Source organism: Haliotis rubra, unplaced genomic scaffold (assembly GCF_003918875.1).
Source record: "Haliotis rubra isolate DU_JTF1 unplaced genomic scaffold, ASM391887v1 Scf47, whole genome shotgun sequence".
In the NCBI taxonomy this organism is placed as follows: Eukaryota; Metazoa; Mollusca; class Gastropoda; order Lepetellida; family Haliotidae; genus Haliotis; species Haliotis rubra.
The window spans coordinates 2,380,988-2,406,378 of NW_025767157.1; the positions used below are offsets into that span (position 1 = coordinate 2,380,988).

The window sequence follows — 25,391 nt, forward strand, 5'->3', positions numbered from 1 at the left end:
TGATGAAATAAGAAGGCCTAATTGTATACAGCTGGTCTATATATCAAGATGTTCCAGGTATACCTTAAGAAGGCCTAATTGTAGACAGCTGTCTATATATCAAGATGTTCCAGGTATACCTTAAGAAGGCCTAATTGTAGACAGCTGTCTATATATCAAGATGTTCCAGGTATACCTTAAGAAGGCCTAGTTGTAGACAGCTGTCTATATATCAAGATGTTCTAGGTATACCAAGGAAAGTCCTGGTTGTAGGCTACAGCTGCCTACATATCAAGATGTTCCAGGTATATCTGGAGTAGGCCTTGTAGGCTACAGCTGCCTACATATCAAGATGTTCCAGGCATACCTTGAGTAGGCTACAGTTGCCTATATATCAAGATGTTGTAGGTATACCTTGAGTAGGCCTTGTAGGCTACAGCTGCTTATCAAGATGTTGTAGGTATACCTTGAGTAGGCCTGGTAGTCTACAGTTGCCTATATATCAAGATGTTCTAGGTATACCTTGAGTAGGCCTTGTAGGCTACAGTTGCCTATATATCAAGATGTTCTAGGTATACCTGAGTAGGCCTTGTAGGCTACAGTTGCCTATATATCAAGATGTTCCAGGCATACCTTGAGTAGGCCTTGTAGGCTACAGTTGCCTATATATCAAGATGTTCTGGGTATACCTGGAGTAGGCCTTGTAGGCTACAGTTGCCTATATATCAAGATGTTCTGGGTACACCTGGAGTAGGCATTAGCTGTAGGCTACAGCTGTGTATCTGTATAGATATGCTGGAGTAGGTGGGTAGCCAGAGCTTACAGCCTTAGACAGGTAGGACTATTCATTGATGTCAGCTACGTGTACAGGACAGATATGCGTACTCAGTAATCTCCCATGAGTCAGCCACATTGTGCCTGTTATACCTGATTTAACATAACAGCTTTGTAAATCTGTCACTATACCAAGCCAAATAAACGACCTTCTGTATGTATTAATCCTAAGATTATTCTTTGAGTAGGCTGGAAGTGGCATTAATTTTTTATAACAAACCATAATGTGTTTTTTCTAAAGGACACATATCCCACAAAGATGTCATATTAAACTGTATATGCCATATTTATCAACCACTTGGCTGATATCCATGTGCTGTTTGCCTATTGATAGTGTTGCCCCAAGCAGTATAATGGCCATGATAGGGACCTTGCTCAGCCGGGTTGTGTTACTGATTGAAGGAACACATGGCAAGTAACCTGTTTATCTAGTACTGATGACATAATGATTGCTGCTGCCCTAATGTGGAGGCCAGACCAGGGCTGTAGTGACAAGCCAAGGAGCTGATCCCTATCTCTGTTATCAGCCCTTTCAACACTTGACTACTTTAGCTGCAATGGATACAGGCTGAAGAGTGTGTGTTGTCGCATTGTGTCATCGTCTTTACTTGGTCATTGTAGGGTCCTTTTGCTCATCCAGAACTGTGTAATGCTGCTTGCAGATGAAATCAGAAGTGTCTCTTTTTTTGCTGAGGTGCATAGGTGGTTTAACTGGGTAAACAGTTCAGCATATTGTCCATGTTAGTGTTTGGAAAAGACTGTGTCCTCATGCCCCACTAGAAGTGGTTTGCTCTCCCACTTGATCTACATCATGGTTACACCATACCTCAACAGCCCATACCTTCACCTCTGTCAGTGTCATATGTGGCCTGTCTCCCAGACCATGGAGAATACAGTAAATAAAATAAATGAATAAGTCATATTCAAGTCTAGAATGATTTAGGAAAATTATGATATTAAGGATTGTTCTGGGCGCCACTGGGATTTGTTTTGTAGATAAATATATTTTTATATATTTTATATAAGATAACTTTATTTCTGGGCCTAATGGTCAGGCTATGTCATACATGTCCCTTGCTCTTACTTGTGCCTCCGTATACCACTATACCCTTCCCACTACCTTTACAGGTATTCCCTCTGCCCCCAAAACACCACAAGCACCCCACCCTCAAACATCTCTCAGAGGCTGATCCCCTTGCTTGCTCATCTCTACCACTTTCCCCACCCCCATATGCTCTGTCACTGAAGTCCTGCCCCCACCTCTACCCCAGAGGTTGATTGTGCCCCTCCCACTGCCTGCCATGTAAGAAGTGACTTCCAGATGTGTAAGTTGTTGAATGTAATCACAGGGACAGGGATAATGACAGTGAACCAACATTCCTCACCCAGGGGCACCTAAAGCTGATTAGCCCCCCTAGGGTTGGGCTGGGACCTGGGGCCATTAAAGTGGTGAGTTGTACCAAACTAGCAGTGATGCTGAACCCATAGACTCTGTTTATGAAGGGGATACGGTGGGTGCAACTATTCGTTGGGTGCATCTAATGACACTGGCCTGTGGTCTCCATTATTCAAGTGTGAATTACCACATCCAATGATGAGAAAGAAATCTTTAATGGGCATTGATATTGTGTTCCCTTACAGTGACAGTGAAATGCCACTCATAAAAACTGCCTAATTAAACCAACATTTACTCTTTCTGAAGAAGCCCAACTTTTCAAGTCATCAATTACACAGGTTTCATGAACAGAAATAAACAACAAATATTGTTTCTGTAAACAAGGAGAAGATTACAGGGAAATATTGTGTTACATTTGAGAGTTGAGAGAAACCCAGCTGGACTCTACAGCCAGTGTTGGGTAGACTCGGTTGGGGGAGATGCCAGTTTCTAAGGTAGTTGTCAGGCTGGGATAATGGAACCTGCCAACTGACATAGCGGAATCTTCACATCAAGTACAGGATTAATTATGCCAATTGTCAATGAGTGTCATCTTTCCTTGACCCACACAACCAGCTTCTAATTCCTTCTGTCCTTTCCTCTGTCCAGTGGGATAGCTATCTACATCCATTCCTTTCTCCCCCCCCAACCAACCAGCATACCAGACAGACTGACTACTGGGCTATGTTGGTGAGTACGGGAGATCTGCCCTGATATATCCAGTCAGGTCAGCTGTACAGGACCCAATGTCACCTCCATCTTACATGACCATCTTCATTAGTCAACACAACATCTCAGTGTCAGCTGACGAAATAAAAAGTCTTCTTTACAAATGAGTATAAGTATTTCCATCATGTCCTGTCTCAGGGTCATACGAACAACATAAAATACCTTTTACTGCGGAATTAGCTAATTTTGTGTCTTGTTTTCCACACAGTCTGATGCTATCTGTTTAAACTGGTTGGGCCTAAAAGGGCCTAAAACACAAAATACTAGTGCTGTAGACATTGATGATTTTAGGTGTCAGCTTTCATAGGGATTTCTGTGACTATTGTGTTCTCAAGTGGGAAGTCCGTGATACTGTGGAGGATGTGTTCTAGTTACTCATTGAGTTATCAGTAGGAGAGTTCAGTAAACAATCACCATAACTTCCCTCCCCTCTCATTTATCACCCAGTGGCTGGACCAGGCAGCATTAGGGTCATATATACATCGACATCAACACCCCCAGTATGTGTCCCAGACCCAGGAGAACAAATTACAGTCTAGACTGCTTCAGCTCTTAAATAAACAATTGTACTAAGCACCTTTTGGATTTTATTTAATTGGTTTCGGGAGGATTTTCTTTTAGTCATATTTTTTCAAGTAAGATAACTTTACTTCTGGGGCTAATTGTGAGTCTACACAACACACATATACACAATAACACACATGCTCACACTTACACTTACACACAAGGTCACACACATCCACTCTGACTCACATATCTCCCCACCCATTCATCTTCCACTGGTGGCTCTATACCCAGAGATTAAAGGACTGAATGTCCCATATTGGTCTACTCCCATTGATATTTTATCTCAGGTTTTGTCATTTTACTGCACATCTCATGTCCTGTCCTACCAACACCTCTCAGATAGTATTTAAATTGGATTTGCATTTCAGGGCCCTGTTGCACAAAGTGATCTCAGCGTTATGACTTTCGTAAGCTTGTGTTGAAGTATGGGAGTTGTGATCACCTCAGCGCTGAGATAGGTTTGTTCAGTGGGGTCCATGTCATTAATTTACTGGTATTCTAATGGTTACTGTTGGTGTAAGTAATCTATGGATTAAAATAAATATAGTCAACATTTACTTTCTACCGTTAGTAAAACAGACTGACAACCTTTGATGGAATTGTGTTTTGGGACAGAGAGTCATCCCCGTTACACGCGTTAGGTGAAACCTCCTTTCCTTCTTCCATGTGAACAGATTCATTTACCAGACAGAATACCTGTTAACACTGTGGTCAAATACCAGCAAATTCTTGTCTCAAATAGATCTTCTTGGGTTCTTTCAGCTTGTGACTAATTTTTCACAAACAAAAAAAACCCACAAAATCTTGTCTCAGTGTCTGTATATGATTGTGATTCCACTGAGTTATTACAGAGAAAAGCAGTTTTTGGCAGTACCATCATGTTGTGGATATACATCCATCTTGAAGCACACGCTCATGTGTCCAGTTCAGTTGCATTTACTATGAGTTACCTGTGTTTACCTGTCACTACCTGAAGCCAGGTATTCCATCAGTCTGATGGTGTGTGCAGCAGTTATGATTCTATTGGTGCTATAGACGTTTGTCATCGCAGGCTCTTTAATGTTAAACAAACCTGGTCAGTTTTGTTGTGTTATACACTGTACCTGCAATTTAATTTCATTATGATGTTCACATATTTTATGTATGTCCATGATGAATATTGTTTCAAAATAACCCACTGGTATTAATTATCTTTAATTATCAGGAAAGGTTTTTAACGTTTTAATATTTTATGAGAGTTTACAAGTGCAATTAGACTGATAGATAACTCTTTTTAAAGTGCCTTTCTTTGTTTGTTTTTCTTTGTGTTAGCTCCTGTATATCCTGACAGTTCAGATAAAGGTCCGCAAAGATATCAAGAGGCTGATACTAGTGGTTTCTGTTTTGCAGATAAAAGCAACAATTAATGATGCTATCTTCTTTCGTTGTTGTCAATTATTCATACACACCTTATGAAGGGAAACAGACTAAATCAAGCCTAACAAAAGCAATTTATAGAGCCCTGATAATATTGGATATAAATTTGCTGTTATTGATGTCACGGTGGAGCATTACAACGTTCACCTTATACCCGACTGCCAAGCCTTACATTAAGACATAAGTGATTTCTGGTAAACTGAGTACCTGCTTATAAAGAAATCCAAGTGTGTGTCTTGTGGACTGAATCTTTAGTCAGCAGTTGGCAGTCATCCTTGTTATCATTGAGGTATGATCCCTCAACCTTTGTGGTGATTTGAATTCAAAATCTACATTAGTACTTGCTGTTATGCATCCTATGAACTATGAATTCATTAGCAGCAACTCTCTAGGTGTAAAATTGATGTATGAGTATACAGTGCCGATACCAGTCTTGTGTTGCAGAGTCAATGCTTAACTTTTCATGTACATTGTATCAACTTTCAGTACTTAATAGTCTTTGTACCTTGAACAAAACTTTTATAATTGTGGAATAAATAATCCAATGTGGCATTAATGCATATTCATCAGTGAATTTGTTATTGTGTATTTGTATAGCTCTAGATGATGAAAGTCTGTGCATGATGACAGTATATGTAATGAAGAATATGTGTATATGATAACACACCAAGCTTGGGAGATGGGGAGTTCAGTGTACAGTATAGACAAGTTTGTACAGTACAGGGCAGTAGTAAGTCCCACTATTATTGCATGTTGCAACTTTTGTTACCTTGAAGGGTACAGAATATTTTGTTAAACAAATTGCAACTGTATTTCTTTGAAGGTATTTATTGTATCTGAATATGCTATGATACACCTGTGTACCAGTGAATGGTTTCAGCCCCAGGTGAGAGGGCAAGTTTGTTATGATTCTGGCTGTAGTGTGGGACCACTACTTCCCTGTGCTGACTTCATGAGTTGTATTTGATCTGTAGTATTTATATAGTCACACTTGTGTTCCTTACACTCAGATCAATCAGCTGCTTGTGGAAATTTGGATGAATTTTTATCCTGAGACTCTCAGCATTGAGATTCTGATGGATTATAATCCTGGGACTTTCTTAACATCGTGATTTAGATGGATTATGATCCTTGGACTGTTTCAGCATTGTGATTCAGATAGAGTATGATCCTTGGACTGTCAAACATCATTTTGGTCAGATAGAGTATGATCCTTGGACTGTCTAAAAATCGCAATTCAGATGGATTATGATCCTTGGACTGTCTAAGGATAGCAATTCAGATGGATTATGATCCTTGGACTGTTTCAGCATGGTGATTCAGATAGATTATGATCCTTGGACTCTCAGCTTTGATTTTTGGTTGGATTATGACCCTTGGACTGTTTGACTGTCATGATTTGGCCTTAATATTGTCCAACAAAACTACCAAATGGATTGGGTGCTCAGATACTAACAAGGTGGATGGTTCATCATTGGACCCCAACATCCAGGATCTTTATTCACATCATCAATCACTGGATTGTTTGGTCCAAACTTGATTAGTTGGTAGACCAGTGCGGGTCACAGTGATATAACTAGAATATTGCTTGGTACAGGGTTAACAAATACACATGAATACCCCACTCAGACAGTATACTGTGTGCACACACCAATGAGGTAAGCTTATAGGACCTGTGTCACTTTTAGTAGACCAGTTGTGGTAGGATTATAGTGAAGGTTTATGGTGAGGTTAACTTATTCACTCACTCACTCTGCCAGGGACTGCATGGATTAGGCAGCCCACATTGAGTGATTCATACTTGTTCTGTTTTAATGCCAAGGATATAAAAACACCATGGCTCATATTTGGGTATTTTCATTAGATATGTATTTTTCTGCCAGTAATAAAAATACTATCAGTATTATAAATTCATTCAAGGTTTAAGTACCAATACTTAGAGATGATGAGAAAATCGGTTGGAAGAGGTTGAGTAAGGCGTTTTGTATCTATCTAGCTGATGTTCCTCACAGTGAGACGTCTCACTGGGTCAGAGCAAACACATGTCCTTTAAATTATCAACAAATATTATTTGAAAGCCATTATGAGTGGAGTTTCTTAGAGTACCTGATATGGGTTACATTAGCTGTGGTTACAGTTTAACTCTAATGGACATTGCTGTATAGTGGTTTTCATCTGCGAGATTGTAGAACCAAATGAGCTGAACATTTTCGAGGTTTTAGAGCAAGTTGTTTATTTATATTAGGAAAGTAATAAAAAAAAAGTTTTCTGAATACCAATTTATCTTGTAAACTGTAAGTTGCACCATTTTGATATCCACCCAGTTGTGTGAAATTCACATAACTTGTTCTTCATAACACCTTATGCCAAACACACCTGACAGTCCAATTACTTACTGCATAAGATTTTGTAACATATCCATGTGTATATGTATTTGGGTGTAAAAACAGAGTAAGGTATACCTGTACTTTGTTTATGTAGGCTGATTTAACACCACTGCTTGAAAAGCAATCAGAGATGGACACACCTACCCCATGGCACCTGGGTGTAATGGTCAGACAAGGCCCACTCAGGTGTTGAGTTAAGTGAGTGAGTGAGTATGGTTTTATGCCACTTTTGGCAATAGTCCACCAGCAACAGGTGGGGAAGGGTGAGTCAAGAATTCACTGGGGTTAGAATAGGTACAGCACTCATTGTCTGACCAGAGGCTGCCAAACTATCACATGGGCAGGCTCCAGTTTTTATTTTTGATCGTTATGTCAACCACTAGTTTAAATATTTTGGGGGGATGAGGTGGGGACAGATTTGGTAATTTTCAGCTGTCTTGATACAGCTGTAATATTGCAGTGCCAGGTAAAACAAACCTCGGTTTCACAAGTAGTTGTGCAACTTCTGAAAATCCTGTGAATTAGGAGGAATGAGTCAAGGTTTTGCTGCTTTAAGCAAGATTACAGCAAGATTACAGCAACATCAGGCAGGGGACGTCAAAAATGGGCACCACAGGTTGTACCCAAGTTTGGAATAGAACCCGGTCTTTGGTGACGAGCTGAGCTGACGATATACACGCTTTCACCACTAGGCCACCCCAGCGCTCTCTGTAAATTACAACAACTGTCATTTGGTGTTCCACCACCATGGGGTAGGTCCAGTTGCTGAAGTTACATCTGTCAAGACAACCAGGTAATAGACGAACCTTGATCACTGAAATTTGTGTGGAAAAAAACAGCTTCATTTAAAATGGAAACTGACATGGTCGATTCAGAACCTGTGGAAAATCTAGACTTGCTTCTTTTAGAGTTCTAACTTCAGGCTAAGGGCTAGTCTGTCTCACAGTCCCTGAACCACATTATTTTCCCCACTGCCAAGCCCTATCTGCAGTGCTAAGGCCCTAAATAAAGCAAGTCTAGATTTCCTTAGGTTATGAATCTCTGGTCTCCCTGGGGCTCCTTTTCAATTTAAATGGGCTTGTTTGTTACTATCAAAATTATATATATTCAGAGACTACGCATTAGTCTAGCTAAGGGCTTGTCGGTAGGGAAATAAATTAGCCAGAGACAGAAAGGACCATGCAGTGTTGGAATGAGCAGAAACTTAGACCTATCTACACAGGTGTACTGCAAGAAGGAATCATATTGTTTTAACGTGTTGTATTTCTTTATTTCTCTGAATCACGAACAAGTAAACCTTAATTGAAAACCATGTCCTCGCGTGCTGACTAATGCATGGTTTTATGGACAGCGATCATTCTTCATGCCAACATTATCTGATTCTGTTTCAAAGGGTTGAAGTGGTGCAGCGTCAGCGAATATGTCGTGTACCTAATCCTTGGCACTTCCTATGTGTGAATGTCATTTTAATTACTTTAATCTACAAGTCGTATATGAGAGATTAAATAGTCATAAATTAGACGTCCGGAGCGACCCGCCTTCATGATTGTGTTAGCTATTTCTAAAAGACGCCGCCTGCGGTGAGGTCGTCATGCCGTAATGGTGCTGCCTCCTACGTCATTATCACAGAGCGCATCATTGCTCCGGGACGACTATCGAGGACAACCCACCGTGTCATTGCCCCCACACCTAAAGTGTTAATTATGTCTGTCCCGTTAACCACCAGTTCATCTCAGGTAGACCAGGGAGAATAGAAGAAGTGCTGTAGATTATCCCTACGTTGACATAACGCTACATCCTAATGACTATATGCAGCGTCACGTCGGCCATACGTCTCCTGTGTAACAAAATGGACAAGGCTCAGAGGCACGACAGCTGTTCACATCTCTGGTTGACGTTATTACGTTCTCAGTTTTATGTTATTTATTCTTACTCATATCTTTCTTTACTCATTCTTATACCAATCATCTTGAAATTTGAATACGAAATTATGTTTTGTATGACGTCTCTCGTCACTCCCATTTTAAAAGGCGTGTGTGCATTTTGTATATCTCCCTGTCATTGGGTAATATATTGGAATATATGTTTCTAAATACAGTTTACACACACTCTGTATGTCTGTCTGCAACTCCAGCTCTTCTTCAGCTTCAATAAAACTAATGATTTTCTGAATTTGTTGTATTAAATTCGGTACTTAATAGTTCACAAATTATTTCTTCAGGATTCTACAGATGTGTATGTAGTTCTACAGATTGTGATGAAAGTGTACACCCATATCTGGTGGTGGCTAAACATGAATCGAACAAGAAATGGTTATCCGATAGTGATGCAGATTATCTCAGAAACCATTTGAGCGTTAGATCTACACATGAATGTGTAATGCTACGGGTGATTCTGTATGTCTTGTGTGGCATTTGAGTGGTGTTTCCGTGTGTAGAATTTTCACCGCAGGGTATTCACGTGAAAGGTTAAAGAAAGTAAATACTTTTATATTGAAAAATAGCATGAAATAAAATTTAAAGGAACCTGTTCTTGTACTTGGGAAGTGTTGAATAAGGTATCAGCAACAGTTTCTGGTGAACTTGTGGCTGAAATCATGAAGACTGACTGAGTTTGGTTTTACGCCGCTTTTAGCAATATTCCAGCAACATCATGGCGGGGGACACCAGAAATGGGCTTCACACATTGTACCCATGTGGGGATTCGAACCCGGGTCTTCGGCGTTACGAGCCAACGCTTTAACCGCTAGGCTACCCCACGGCCCCGAAATCATGAAGAGAACGACGACGGCATTACTAAGTCAAAGGTCAACCAAACAGCTGAAGTTAAAGATTCCGTTCTTCGTGTTTGATACTATTCACCTATATCAGTTACAGTCATCCACTAGAGCATATAATTGCCATAATCTCTTAACGAGGCCATCATGTGTTTGTTTTTCGTGTTGGAAAAGAAAACGAAGGTAATATATACTATTCAAAACAAGTTAAAGAAAGACCATTTTTTCATATGGCTATAGTTAATCCCTCACGTCATAACAATTTAACTACAGTCATACGAAAAACAGTTGTATTAACGTCTTTGAATTAATATAAGGTTTAATAATACATCAAATTTAAATGCGGCAAATAACAATTTGTGTTTAACATTATTAATATTGCCTAAGATGATTGCAGGTCTAACATCCATTGAGACGCACAAATATGTACATAGTTTCCTCGACAAAGATATGACGATCATTTGAAATTAATATACAATGTAGTTCCAACTACACAAAATAACCTTTTCAAATGCTAATGAAATCAGTTATTAAATGAATTATTCGAATATTTATACATATGATTGAATTACATTTAAACTATAACAATCGCCGTTTAACGTTCGTCAGCGTGCGTAAAATTACCCGATTGAAACCAGTGTTAAACAAACCATGAACGTCGGATGAGTCTAACATGCGGGTGTACGAGTGGAATACCAAGTTTCTTGCTGCAGTTTATAAAAACGATAGTCAAAATGCAGGTTGATTAATTAAGTTACATCCTCAATTTGATTCTGCTGCAGGCACATTACATAGGATTACCTATGTCGTACCGTCTTATAACGGAGAAGGCGGCGATCTTTGATCTCTGATTACAGGTAAGAGAGGCGAGAACAGGTATGATAGGCACACCTGACCAAGACCGGCTCATGATCACTCCAGGGTCATATGACGTGAAACTAGGACATCATGAAGTCAGCTTTATTTTGAATATACCGGAGGGAGGATAAGGGAACAGCCGAATTGAAATTTAGTTTACCTGAATTGTTTTTCTTATGGGAAATCAGTATTTGAACTTTTCCTCAGGAAGGTCAGAGAAGAGAACCGCGCGTTTTCGGGGCGAGAAAATTCAGTATATGCTGCCCATCCTTTGGTGGACAAATGCCTGACCAAAGATCAAAAGAGCACGAGCGCTGAGTCAATATTTCCCTTCGAGCCGTTTGCAGGTAGAGCTGGAGATAGACGGTGGAACAGGACAACGGTTACACATAGTCTTTGTCGACAGGTACTCGACAGTTTGTCAGCTATCGACCGTGCAACCAAAGCTCATCGATCGCAGCCCCTAGAGCTCCCTATCTCATGGGTGTGACATTCTCACCCCGGGGGTCAAACCACCACCTCCTCCACACCCGGCTGAGGGTAGAGCTAAATATAGCTGAAATGTCCATAGCTCTTAAAGCCCCCAAACCCCACCTTTACATTCCCGAGCGCCTGGCAACGTTATACCTATCCAAACACACAAAAAGCTATTACACGCTGCTACTTTGACGAGAGCTAATTGAGTCGCCTGTCTCCACTAATCCCCGCATCAATAACCGTGAGTGTTGCAGGTATTGAGAGACAGATGCAGTAAAACACACCTGGCGGGGAACAGGGGTCAGGTAGGGAAATGAGGGGTCACGTTATGGATGCACTTACAGCACACATTCCGACATTGAAATCCTACACTTTAAATGTTACAATACTAACTTTAAAAAATTCTATCAACTCACAAAATATATAATTTGTTCAGTAGTAAGATTAGAGACACGTCCTAAAATAGAAACACATTATTATTTCCCTCAACAAGCAAGTATATACATTTTACATATGCAAAAATAGTTAAGCATCAGACGGAAAATATTTAATTATTATAGTTCCAAATAATATTAACACACGTGCCTGTAATTGTCACGTTTACTTAACACATGATTAACTTTATGAGGATATGCATGTTAATTAAACGAATTATGTGGTGTTGCCCGGAGGTAATTTATCCCAGGTAATGATTCCTAGCTGGGGTCATAGTTCACATCCGGATGACCTCATCACCCAAGGATACATCGTGTGAATTGTACTAGACATACAGCGGTGTACAGAGCCAGGTCTGTCTATGGGCAGATTACGTGACCACCGATATCGTGGTCGCATTTACCTGGTGATTTATGTCACCTGGGTGACTGGGTCATGAATCATGTCATAACATACACACGTACCGATACACCTGTGCTTTTGCAGGGGCGATTCACCATCGATTTATCACCAGAGCGTATAAGGCGTTTAATGCTTCTGGGGATATGATAATAGACAGACATTATCATTTACTTATTACACCATACATAATTGTGTTCAAGCTTATAACCTTAGAAGTCAGTCTTTGAATGAAACGTTTTCATTGCATGGCATACCTGATACTGTGTCGACATGGTGAACCTTGTACTATATCGCGGCTAGCTGATATAAGTCATGTACCTTACTTGGGAGCTGCCAATTACGATAGTGATAAAATTATTTTTGTTTTGATAATTGTAGCACATCCTACGCAGTTGTCCCAAATATTATTCACATCGCAATCACGAACGGAGAAACGATCCATCTGCACCTTTGCCTAAGGAGAAGTCGCTATCGATATATATATATTATAACTTCCTTATTACAAGTGTGTCAGCGTCTCGGTGTCGGGTCTAACACCTGTCGGCCAAGTGAATCTAAAGGTGTTCAGTTGTTATACAGGGCTTGATTATCTACATGAACTTTCCCTTGTCCATCTCACCAATGTCTAAATGCCACGAAAAGAATGTTGAATGTTAACACCTGTTCATGACGAATGTCCAGGGTGCCTGGACGCCACACAAACCAACCATTTAAATGTTGCTGGTACTGACTGAGACTGGTCAAACATAGTGACCATTAGATCAGCATTTAGTTCTTGTTACATGAGAGCAGTACCCCAAGATTCCCGCAGTATATAATGATGATGATGATGATGATGACGACGATGAGTCACCGTTACAACGATCAGAACCCCCCCCAAAAAAAACACACCCAACCACATCACATCCCACACCATCACACCCTACCCCACCACAGCACACCTCACCCCACCGCAAACTATCACCCCCACCCCATCACCACACCTCACCCCACCACAAATCAGCAGCCCACCAGCCCATCCGACCACGACACCTCCCCCCACCACATGACTACTACCCCACCCCACCACACACTACTACCCCACCCACCCCACCACCACACCTCACCGACCACCACACCTCACCCCTACCCCACACAACGACTTCACCACATCACGCCGCACTACGACCACCTCACAACTACATGTACACAAGGGCAACCCATTATAAAATGGGTTTGTATCTATTGTCCAATTATGAGTTGACGTTTGATATATAGCTTGAATTACAAATGTCACTAAGATTGATACCTCGGTCACGTGAGATCCCACTGCGAGACTATTTACGCTATATACTGCACATTACCTATACAACCCCATATAGAAAGTACTATTCATACGAATCTATGCTTCCAACTCTGTGCCCTCTATCAAGCAGCCCATTGAATGAAAACTGTGGGACTTTGTGTGACGAGGCGATATGTACAGGTACACACTCTGTAAAGACAATTCCTTGGCGTTTGTCGACAACAACGTGCGAACCTGAGAGAACACTTCTCTCTGTTTGTCTGGCTATCCCCCATCATCAATATAAACCCCCGCCACGCATCAAGGGCACGTGCTGTGATGGAGGGAAACTGCCCTACTCCCTAGCTGTCCCCTGAATCCGGGGTGTATTTTTCATATGCTTGCCATTAATAAAATAGTGAGTGAGTTTAATTTTACGCCGCTTTTAGCAATATTCCAGCAATATCACGGCGGGGGACACCAGAAATGGGCTTCACACATTGTACCCATGTGGGGAATCGAACCCGGGTCTTCGGCGTGACGAGCGAGCGCTTTAACCGCTAGGCTACCCCACCGCCCCGCCATCAATAAATAAACTACCCGTATCAACCATCAGATATATTTACTCTTGTCAAATATCTGTACCCTGGTCAAATCTATACATCGGTGAAACATCAAATATATATGCTATTGTCAAACCTCAAACATATATACACTGGTTAGACATCCGACACCAATATATTGGTCAGACATCAAACACCCATACCCTGGTCAAACATTAAATATATCTATCCTTATCAAACATCAAACATCTAGACCCTGGTAAAAACTATTTAGGCCTTCAGCATCAAATATACATACAAGTTTCTTTAACTTTAGACATGGTTGGTTTCACATATCAAATATCGATTATACACTATACCGGTGTTATACATACACGCATGTATGCAAGCACGGATATAGGAATATGTCCGGGATATGGCTAGAATAGGTCCCCATCCTGCACATACTGGTGTAAAACATCCAATACATCTATAACCGGACCTATAGAGATCACGCGAGCAACACAGCAACAGGTGCCCTGACCTATATCTGCTCTGTCTGGACAGTGCTCTATCTCCTGCATGCACATTACATATTATGTGCAGTTGGAATCTTACATAACCAAATCACCATCAATCCAGAGGAACTGAGTGATACGAAGAAATGCTGCTGTTGACGATATACAGCGTGGTTTATCCCGTTAGCTATCCATATATAGGGCTCGTCATACGCACAAAGCTAACACAGAGATGCATTCACTGGTTCCTGAAACTGGTCCACTTAGTGGCAACTGTGTCCTTAAAGCATGTGTTTAGTAAGTTCTACACAGCGACAATAGAGATGTGTAGTGGTTTGTGTCCTGCCGCACTCGGCAATATTTATCTAAATTTGTCTAATTTATCTAATTATCGAAATGCAAATAATCTGGACCAGAGAATCTAGTGATTAACGTCATGGGCATCGATCAACGGAAATGCGATCAGATGACATGCTGGTAGCCAAATCACCGAGGCTTACCTACTGATCCCTCCACTCACCTCAAACACAAGCATTAGTTGTTGTTTTGTGTGTTTTTTTGGGGGGGGACTTATTCCTTCATGGATAAAGATCAGTAAGAAAGTGTGTGAGGCTGGTTACTGGAGGTAGTTGGTGTGGGAGGGGTAGTTGTGTGTGTGTGTGTGTGTGTGGGGGTAGTTAATGTGGGAGGGGGTAGTTGTGTGTGTGTGTGTGTGTGTAGTTAATGTGGAGGGGTAGTTAGTTGTGTTAGTGGGGGGTTAGTGTAGTTAGTGTAGGTAGGGCTAGTTAGGGAGCATCAGTTTCTGTTCTACCAGGCCTTTCTGCAGCTCCAGATGAATCAAGACTAAGCATTAGTCTAGAGTCAGCAAAGCACATTCACTGTTTCGTTTTAGTAAATGTATGTAAAAAGACGTGAATAAAACATGATGTTTAAGAATGTTTTATGACTATTGAACAGCGTCAACTAAAGCCTGGGAGCACACCTACTTTACATTCGATGCTGTTTGACCTGACTGGGAGGTCACTCAAATTTTAACAGAAAACTCAGGGCCCACATGCACACAGCGATCATTGTAAGGAAATGGTACATCGGCGATAAAAAACTTGCGTTGAGATTTGTGATTCACGAGAAAGATCTTCTGTTCTGTTACGATCGCTTCTTGTGCCAGTGAGTCATTACGAATCATGAAACAGCTACCCGTTACACACAAAGGCACCTTAGTCCTATAAAGAGGTGGTAGCTTCTAGTGGTAGTTCTCGGTCGTTGCGCTGCGATCGCCTTTAGGAAATGGGCCCTGGTATATAAAAGATTTATAATAACACTTCATTATACTAGTATTTCAACAAATGATGGAGATAAACTGTCACTGTTCGCTTGTTTTTATTACGTGAAGAGTTATATGTATTTTAGTGAAGGCCTGTACGCATGTAGGTGGAAACAATATATGTTGTATGTATAGGGTGACTTGCTAGATCATGAGGTCAGTGGCTTCATAACCAGTGGATGCGGCTGACACTGATATAGATGCCAGAAGTACACCAGCTTATCAAGCCTATTGACGGATTCAAATTGTTCAACATATGTACAAACGCGTGGTTTAAGCTGTTCATTTGAATATTCGTAATTCCGTGTATACGTTTATCAACAGAACACATATTGTATGCGCACTATAAATAGTGATGTTAGCGCCACCTGGTTTCTTCTCGTTGAACTATTTACCCTACATGACATTGTGCCATGACACCTCTTCCTGTCATGTACGAGGCTATATATACACCGATCTCCGCGTAACCGACTTAAGTCAAACGCATTTTGTGGTTTTCAAGCAAAACCTGGCGTATTATACTTACTGTGTGTTGCTGGAACACGAACGTAGGTTGGGCGTGTTCACTCCGTGATTACAGGATTTATTGCACGACGCTAATTCATATTTAACACTTGCAAGAAGGGGTCTTTAGTGTCATATTGTTTACTTCGAATGATTGTGTGAAAATTGGTTAAAAAACGTTATGCGTTGTCAGCATTGCGACACGACCGTTTGTGTGTTGTCGAGTATGGACCATGCAAACCAATGGTCGATAGTGTAGCAGCTACTGAAACCGCCGGGTTCTGTAGATTCATACAGTTCACAGCTGACAGATGTTATTTCCTGGTGGCCACCTTTTGGGGTCTCTGAACTGAGCAGATCCTGTCCCCGTAAATCAAATTGCGCTGATCGATGTTCATGCTGTTGATAACTGGATTGTCTGGTCCAGACTCGATTATTTTCAGACCGCCGCCATATAGCTGGAATATTGCTGGGTGCGGCGAAAGCCTAAACTCAGTCACTCTGATATCTATCTTTCCAGCCATCCATGGCCATCTATCGCCAGTGGCCTTAAATACAACAAAGGGAACAGTAGAAGTTACTTTTAAAGACCAGATTCGTCACTATATGGCTGAAATATTACCAAGGTGACGTTAAATTTTAATTCACTCACTCTAAAGACCATAAAGTGGTAAAATGGTCAGGGCCTCTTCCCACAGAGTTATCTCAGACGATGATAACTCGTGTACGTTAACATGACTTACGTCAGGCGTAGCGCTAAGAATGCCGGGTGGAACGCGACCCAGCAGTGGGAGATCCGTGTGGTTACAACGTAACCGGTTCGTAACGTCGTTGACACAGGTTCGATTCCCTGTGTGTGTAAAAAGTCAAAAGAAATTAACATAAGGATTATTTTCTTCTAGGCCTCTTTAGTTGTACGCTTGGAGTATTGAGAAAGGCGGCTTCAAACCAACTTCTCTCATCAATGTGGTCCCAATTACCATTTCCGTTATGTATCATGGTTCCAGTCCCACGTACATATCGTCCTTGAGCCGAACGTCTCAAACTCAAACTCATCATCGACCGATCCTTCTATCCACCGCCTAATTAATGTATAATCTTTAATGTTTTTTATTTTTACCATCCTACAGATATGTAACTAAGAGTTTTTGTGTCATGACACGCACTTCCGAGGTGTTTGTGTTTAACAGCATGAGCTGATGGTGCTGTTGCGGACGTTGACACAGCATAAAGACTGTATATACCAGATCCATATTGACAGGTGTCTTAACACAGTACTTAGTGACCTCTCACTCACAGCCCTATCACAGCTGGACTAGTAGCAAAGACGATTATACGCATATGATCTCCGCCATGCTGTGGTAGTTTGTGACGTCACTTCCGGTCAATCAGTTCAAGGTAGTGCATTATAGATAGTTACGTGTAGCGCTACACTAGCATCAGAAAACTGTCGCTTGCTGTTTTGATATTTGTTTCATACCTACGTAGTCCCTTGCGTCAGTATTAACGTTCAACCTGGTCATACTCTGTACTTAATGTCATGCTCCACATATGCGTGATGGGTTTATTATGATAATGCGCAATCTTTACACAAAGGGATTCACTGAGACCGTGAACATCCTGACCTGGAGACGTCGAGTTACAATAGAGTATATTGTTTGTGGTTTAAATCACTTTCTGTCGACCTTGAAAATACACGCGGACTCCTGAGCCTCCGTTAAATCTGGTATACTATGAAATGTCACATTGTGCAAATGTCCCTTACGTTAAAAAGTTTGAGATTTCGACAGAAGAGATATTCATGGAGATGAACGACTCTATGTATTATACCGCTTCATTACTGACGCTATATCAACTCTCTTTGAAGTTGACACAACATGAATGAACAAAATCCATGTAGAATATTTGTATAAATTACGCGATTGTGTTATATAATAATGTTTGCTATGAATTTATTAAAAATGCAATGACATTTCAGTTTATCTTACCTTCATGTGAAATATTTTCTTTGAGAAATGATGTGAAATACTTTAATTTCATTGGTCAATAACGCTTTAACAAGTTTCCGTGTCACCCCTCCCAGGAAGGTGACAACTGGAAAAAATATTACCCGCTGCCACGGTAACTGCAATGACATTTCAGTATGTATACCCGTACCAACCAGCTGGCAGACTGGCATGACGTCATAATTGAATGACGTCATGATACATTGTATGACGTGCAACCAATATGATTGATATCATTATATTGAGGTGAACAAAACGAGTCGTGTAACAAAGATCTTCAGGACAGATGTTTCGTTAAATTAAGTCTTAAGTGTATATTGCAAGACAACATGTTAACCAAACATATTTTGTTGGTCTGTGTGAAACTGACTATAAACATTACGCCAGTTCAACTGCAATTCTTGGATGTCCACATTCAGTATATCTATTTTAAGCATACTTTTTTTTATCTGTTTATGGTCTATTGTATGAATATGAAAGACCTGTCTCTTTGAATATTAACTGTGTCATAATGTGATGTCAGCGGTTTTGGACAAAAAAATATGCATCTCTGTTAAAAATCATGTACTATATATACATGACAGATGGCTTGCTGAACGATATGCTTATATAGATGTTAGATGGGAAAACATACCCTCTTACAATATGTACGTCATAAGCAGACTACAAGAATGTATCTTTAGTTTGAGAAATGAATTACGAAAATACAACTCCTCGTCTGGAAAAAACAAGTGTTTGGTCTCACTTTCTATTTCTAAGGAAAACATTAACCTACAGTTTGAATGCTTGGTACAAAGTGTTCGAAATCGTATACTGTGTTTATATTAATGCATGTGTGTATGTATGTATGTATGTATGTATGTATGTATGTATGTATGTATGTATGTATGTATGTATGTATGTATGTATGTATGTATGTATGTATGTATGTATGTATGTGTGTGTGTGTGTGTGTGTGTGTGTGTGTGTGTGTATCCATCCATCCATCCATACATGCATACATCGTTGTGATGACTGCTGATTTTTTTCTATATATACTTCCAATCAAAAGTTTAGACTCACTAGTGTAAATATAGCTACTTACTTCAGGCAACTAAACTATTTTGCAAAATATTCCATACTGCTTAAGGGTACTGTTTACACTTGAACTGATGTATTCATTTGTAAAACAAATTCGTAACGTTAAAAAGATTATTGTCATGAGTTCAAGAAATGATAAAACATCAGTGAAAATGGGCGAATTCTTAACAAAACTTTACACCAAAACGCAACTGTTCGCATGCATGATATTTGCACACGCTTTTCAGCAAACTGATGCATGATCCTCGTGCAGTTCATATGCATAAGGTTTGCAGTTGCTTCCCCAACTTAGTGGAGAAATCAATCTTCGATGTAACCATATTATATACATAACATATAGTGAGTGTTTTCAGTGTTTTGATGGGAAGTATATATACTGTGATTATACATGTTATATATTTATAGACCCGTGAAGATCCGGGGTAGAATAGGTCTTCAGCAACCCATGCGCTTGCCATAAAAGGCGTCTATGCTTGTCGTAAGAGGCGACTAACGGGATCGGGTGGTCAGTCTCGCTGACTTGGTTGACACATGTCATCGGTTCCCAATTGCGCAGATCGATGCTCATGCTGTTGATCACTGGATTGTCTGGTCCAGACTCGATTATTTACAGACCGCCGCCATATAGCTGGGATATTGCTGAGTGCGGCGTAAAACTAAACTCACTCACTCATATATATATATGTGTGTGTGTGCATGTGTGTGTACATACATCGTTGAGATGACCGTTGTTGGGTTGGTGTTTTTTTTCTCATTTTGTCGGCATTACAATCAATGTAGAATATATCCTTGACGTCACGGACATTATGTGTTGAAGGACAGCTGACTATGTGACATTTGAATGTAACCACAGAGGGTCGTGGCGAGTGTTGTCAGTCCAACAGCCCATACATACGAGAGTTCAGCGAGATAGACACAGCATAGAAATGTCAGATGAAAAAACTCCAGTGTATATCAAAACTAGTGTGTCACAACATGACCCCAGTATTACAAGCACTGAGGCAAACACGGTCTATCATGTAACTCCGTACTCGTGTATTTCGGCATTTGTTTCTAAAACTTACTGTTTGTTTACAGATTGGTGATTCATCGCAACTGTCACGTCATTGTTATGATAATTAAAACAAAAACAATATACTACAGTCAACTGTCACAATCCACATCATCAACGACATGTACTTTTAGGAGATCATAATGGTATTTTTTTAACAAATAATCACAATAACAATGACTTGATTGACAGGTCATTAGTGGGACAAAGTGAAACACAATACTTCTCGACTTTTGCTGTGTGATGCTTGGTAAAGCCCATGGCGAAAGACACTCGACACCCGAGGCGTTCGCTGAAAGTCGCTTGTAACATTATGACAAAACCAATATAGTCCTTAAATTTATTATATTTCCTGCCGAGGTCAGTGAAAGGCGTTAATGAGTGGTGAAAGTTGATCAGGTAGCTGCGTCTCTGACAGTGGTTTGCGGAGGACTCAAGTTTCTTCCAGTTGTAAGTCACCAGCCAGTGACGTCGAGCCCTCGCCTCGCTTCACTGCGCCTACTACAATGCGCCATTGTTTCCCGCCGCCTGGGGTTAGAGGTTGGTGTCGCTCCCCTCCTCGTTCTCCCTTACCAGAAGCAATCTGGTGGTTCCTCTCCACCCTCAACGCGCACCTGCTTCTATGCTCCATATCCGCTTGCACTCTCAACGGGTATTGACGATTCTGTGCGATATGGGACGCGTGGGAATTTGAATTGGAACAATGCATTCTTGCACATATGCCTAAATGTCTCCTAATGAACAAAAAGGGTTATGATTATGGAGGAATATTGATCACCAGCAAAACGCAACCTTAAACATGGATCTGAATATGTAATTATCACAACAAATATTATTAAAAAATATTTTATCGTCATGAATGAGATGAAAAGAGATGTGCAAGCTTCATGGCGATAAACAAAATAACGACATGGTATTATCAATACATTGGCAAACTACTCTTTGAGTTAACGTATAAACGGTAAAGATTCTAGATGATATTGTATAAGGTAAAAACAATATGAAAGAAATAATTTTGAAAACGATTATATCACACTCCATGAAAATATGACTAACAACGGAATCGGTAGTACTGACTGTAATATTGATGTTTGATATAATGATATTAATATTAATATAAAAATTAACGACATCATGTGAAAACAATCGATTGTATATATCTTGACGAATGGAATCTCCTCAGCTGAGTTTTGGCGTTTTATGCATTCTTCTAATTCCAATACCTGTTGCGCCAACCATTCGGCGCGAAAAATTGAATAACGATATCGCTTATATGAAATTGCCCGTAAAAACGCCACACGCTTTGTAAAAAATATATTAAATATAATGTTATAATACTAGTGCGTTTAGCAATGCAAAAGCAGCTAAATGAAAGGCGTAAGAAAGCAACTCGTCTAAAACAAAACGGCGGGCACTTGCTACAAGGCGGAGGGAGGTGAAAAGAATGGCAAACCAGGTCATCGGGATTTTCCACCTATTTCAGCATATATATAATATGTTGACGAACATGCATGCACAAGATAAACTTGCATTAACTAGATATGATATATATGTGAATGACAGAATATATTCATTGCATTTAGTTGGTAAATTGGGTCTAAATACACATCATTGTTTAGTATTTCTCCCAACATGCTAGCAGGTCCTCCCCTGCGCGGTAGGGATGCGCAGAAGGCCACTACGTTGTCTGGATTCTTTGTGTCATACCAAACATACCAGCAAGAGAGTTCTTCAACTCTTAAATTTTGTTCGATTTGGTCAAGAGTTGATAAAAGTACCCTCAGAGATCAGGTTGGGTGAGTACAATTCATATGTATCGTTATTTTTCTGTATTTTCACTCCGATCTTGCCGTACAAGCATGGGAATGACTGAAATGTCCGCACGGGTTTCGAATCTCTCAAATATTTGTCATACTTGGAGATGGCACTTCCGGCTTGTAGTCAGTGTACAGGATGGGCAGTAGATTCGAATTGTAATCATACATATATACACGACAGTTACTTCTGTCATTACTATCCAGCGTTTTCGCTGTTTTCTTCAACATGTCGGCAGTGTGACCTACATCGAGATATCTGCGATGGCAGACATACTAGCTTCTACAAGCGGGGCAGTCCGGGCTAGAAACGGCCTCCTTCTGTGGGGCAGCGGTCGCTTGTCAGCCCGTCGACAATGATCACATGGTTATTATCAGCTCACTAAGATGCATTCTGTGTCTTATATTAAAAATGTAATCGTGTCAACGTAATAGTGTAGAGTGAAATACTCTAGATGAAGTGTTTCTGCAGTCAGCTGAGCGACCGCTCAATTCAATGAGGTGTGTGTGGCTCTACCCGCTCGAACAATACAACACAATAACACACCACCTCGCGCGTGCAGGAGCCGTTCTCTACAAAAACGCATCTGTCAATTAACAATCAGTGTGGATTAGGTATTTACAATCATTATAGGTAGCTGATTTATCGGTCATCCTTGATAAGGACAGGCAGGTGTGTTTTGCACTGATGATATCAGTGTGTGGCAATGAAACTGGTTAAATTCAATGTGATTGTGAAGTCATCATCAGTGTTGTTACTTTGTTGTCACCGTCGCATCTATTGCTTTTGCTACATAGCAGTTGAATTACACAGTTGCTTAAAACCAGTATTTTTAGCGAATATGACTATGAGGTTTTTAACTTATGGACTCTATGAGATTGAATTTATTATTTAAGTCAGTTTAATTCAGATAATAAATAGTTGTTCAGGTCCACATTTTAATAATATTGGGGCATTTCTCAACTGCTGCACTGACACATTTCAAAGTCAAATTCAGAAGCAGTTGACATTACTTTTCCTTTAAATTGGTAGACAAGCGTTAAAATCGTTTGTATTTGTTTCATTATTGAGAATGTTCTTTTCTTTTTATTAATTAAATGTTTTTATCTTGAGAAACACGATGTTTCTAAGTTATTGATTTTGATATGTAGATAAAGGTGTATCGTTCAATACCAGCAAGTCTGTGATATTTGAGGAGAACGTAACATACACTATGAAATCCCTTCATACCGTGTAGGTGTATCTGAAATTTGTTTCTTATTTTTCTGATTGCCTTGATTTCTAGGAAAAGATGGATGTTTTGAGATGGCAAAAGTATTATCATAACTAATGCAAATATAATTCATTTTGTTTGGATATTTTTGATTGCATCATTGTTTTGAATGGGTGACTAATGTTCACCAGTCCAGAGTAATACAGCTGAGAACATATGTTTATGTGAAAGGTATATCTGTCTACATAGAGTATCATTCAAGATAATAGTAATTACAACTTACAATCACCAGCTTTATTCCATTTAAATATGATAATGAGGAAAAATATCTATTGGCAGTGGAGGAAACCTAAGGTATTCACAATTAGACGTATTTGTAACAGTTTAAATGATGGCAAGCAACATATTTCTTTTTAAATCTGATACAGTTTACTATTATAGTGCATTCTGTACATATACTATTTTAGTGCCAGTCAGCGCCTGGACATACAGTATATCATGTGTTTATTGTATGGGTACAAGTGTGTTAATTAGCACCACCACTACTACTACTACTACTACTACTACTACTACTACTACTGTGTCTCAAATGTTGACTGATGTTGGTGTGCACACCACTCCACTTTATTTCACATGATCCAGATGTGAAAGAAGCGAGAGAATAAGGCTTAAAAGGCAAAGTGACTTTCTTCTACATGTATAGGGATCTTCTACATAAATACCTTCATTATAAAATGTTTCAAAGTTAAATTGGCTGAATTGGTCATTTTGATTTCTTCCTTGTGTGATGAGATGGGACTCTTCCATCAGTTCATCCATGGCCTCCTTATTGTGTCAAGAAGCATCTTCTTCGCTTCAACTGCTTGAATCATATGCTGTGCATGTGACGTGAAGGAAATAAAAATTTATTTTAAAAGGAGTGACTGACTCACCACTGTCGGAGGATTTGGGAGACCATGAGCCGTTTCTGTATTTGGAAACTCACTAACCTTAGCGTGATGTAACAACTGTATGTAATTTAAAAACATCTAATGCTACACTTTTCTTTAATCATAAAACTTGTTATCTTTACAAAGTGCAAGCACCAAACTAAAAAATATGAGTGTACTAAGTATATCGCATTATTCTGTTGTTATTTCTATGCTTTCAAATAAAACAAAGTTTGAAAAATTATCATAGTCTGATAAAATGATATTATATAATTTTCAGTCATCCAAAAATATCAGTTGTCTTGATATGACATAAAAACAATCTGAGTTCTGGCTATAAAATGATGTTAATGTAAACTATTTCATTGTATATTAGGTTATGTTGAGAATAAAAACATGTAATGAATTGATAAGGAGAAGTAAAAGTATCATTTGTGCACTTTATTCTGCGTTCAAGTGTAGCAAGTCAGTGTACTGAATTATCTCAACAACCATTTTTATTTCTCTTCTATATAACAGTTCATAGTAAGATATTTTAAATTTCTTTTAATTAGATACATTATTTCTCATAGTAACCACCCTAGCCCGAGATCAGGAGTATGTTGTCAGAGTCATAAGTGCTTTGATGGGAACTTAAATGATGTGCTAAAGCTTGCTGCCAGCTTTCTCTTCTCTAAGTAGAGACAACCCATATCCGACCTGTTTATATATTCACAAATATGAGGTAGAAATTACATCTACAAGCTACTTCCAATTCCCTTAGCTCTTTACTCATTCAGGTAGAAAGAAATTACTTGTGCAATAAAAGCCTGCCTGGGGACCCTCTGCATCACGGCTGGCCTCTGCTCTT

General features: G+C 39.8%; 1 long non-coding RNA gene across 1 annotated transcript; it reads left to right on the forward strand.

Moving 5' to 3' along the window:
* LOC124290588 lies at positions 1 to 23,408 on the forward strand. The gene is made up of 4 exons (XR_006901980.1): positions 1 to 113; positions 440 to 5,953; positions 6,825 to 6,828; positions 23,397 to 23,408. It is a non-coding gene; the product is annotated as an uncharacterized LOC124290588 (long non-coding RNA).
* The last annotated feature ends 1,983 nt before the right edge of the window (positions 23,409 to 25,391 follow it).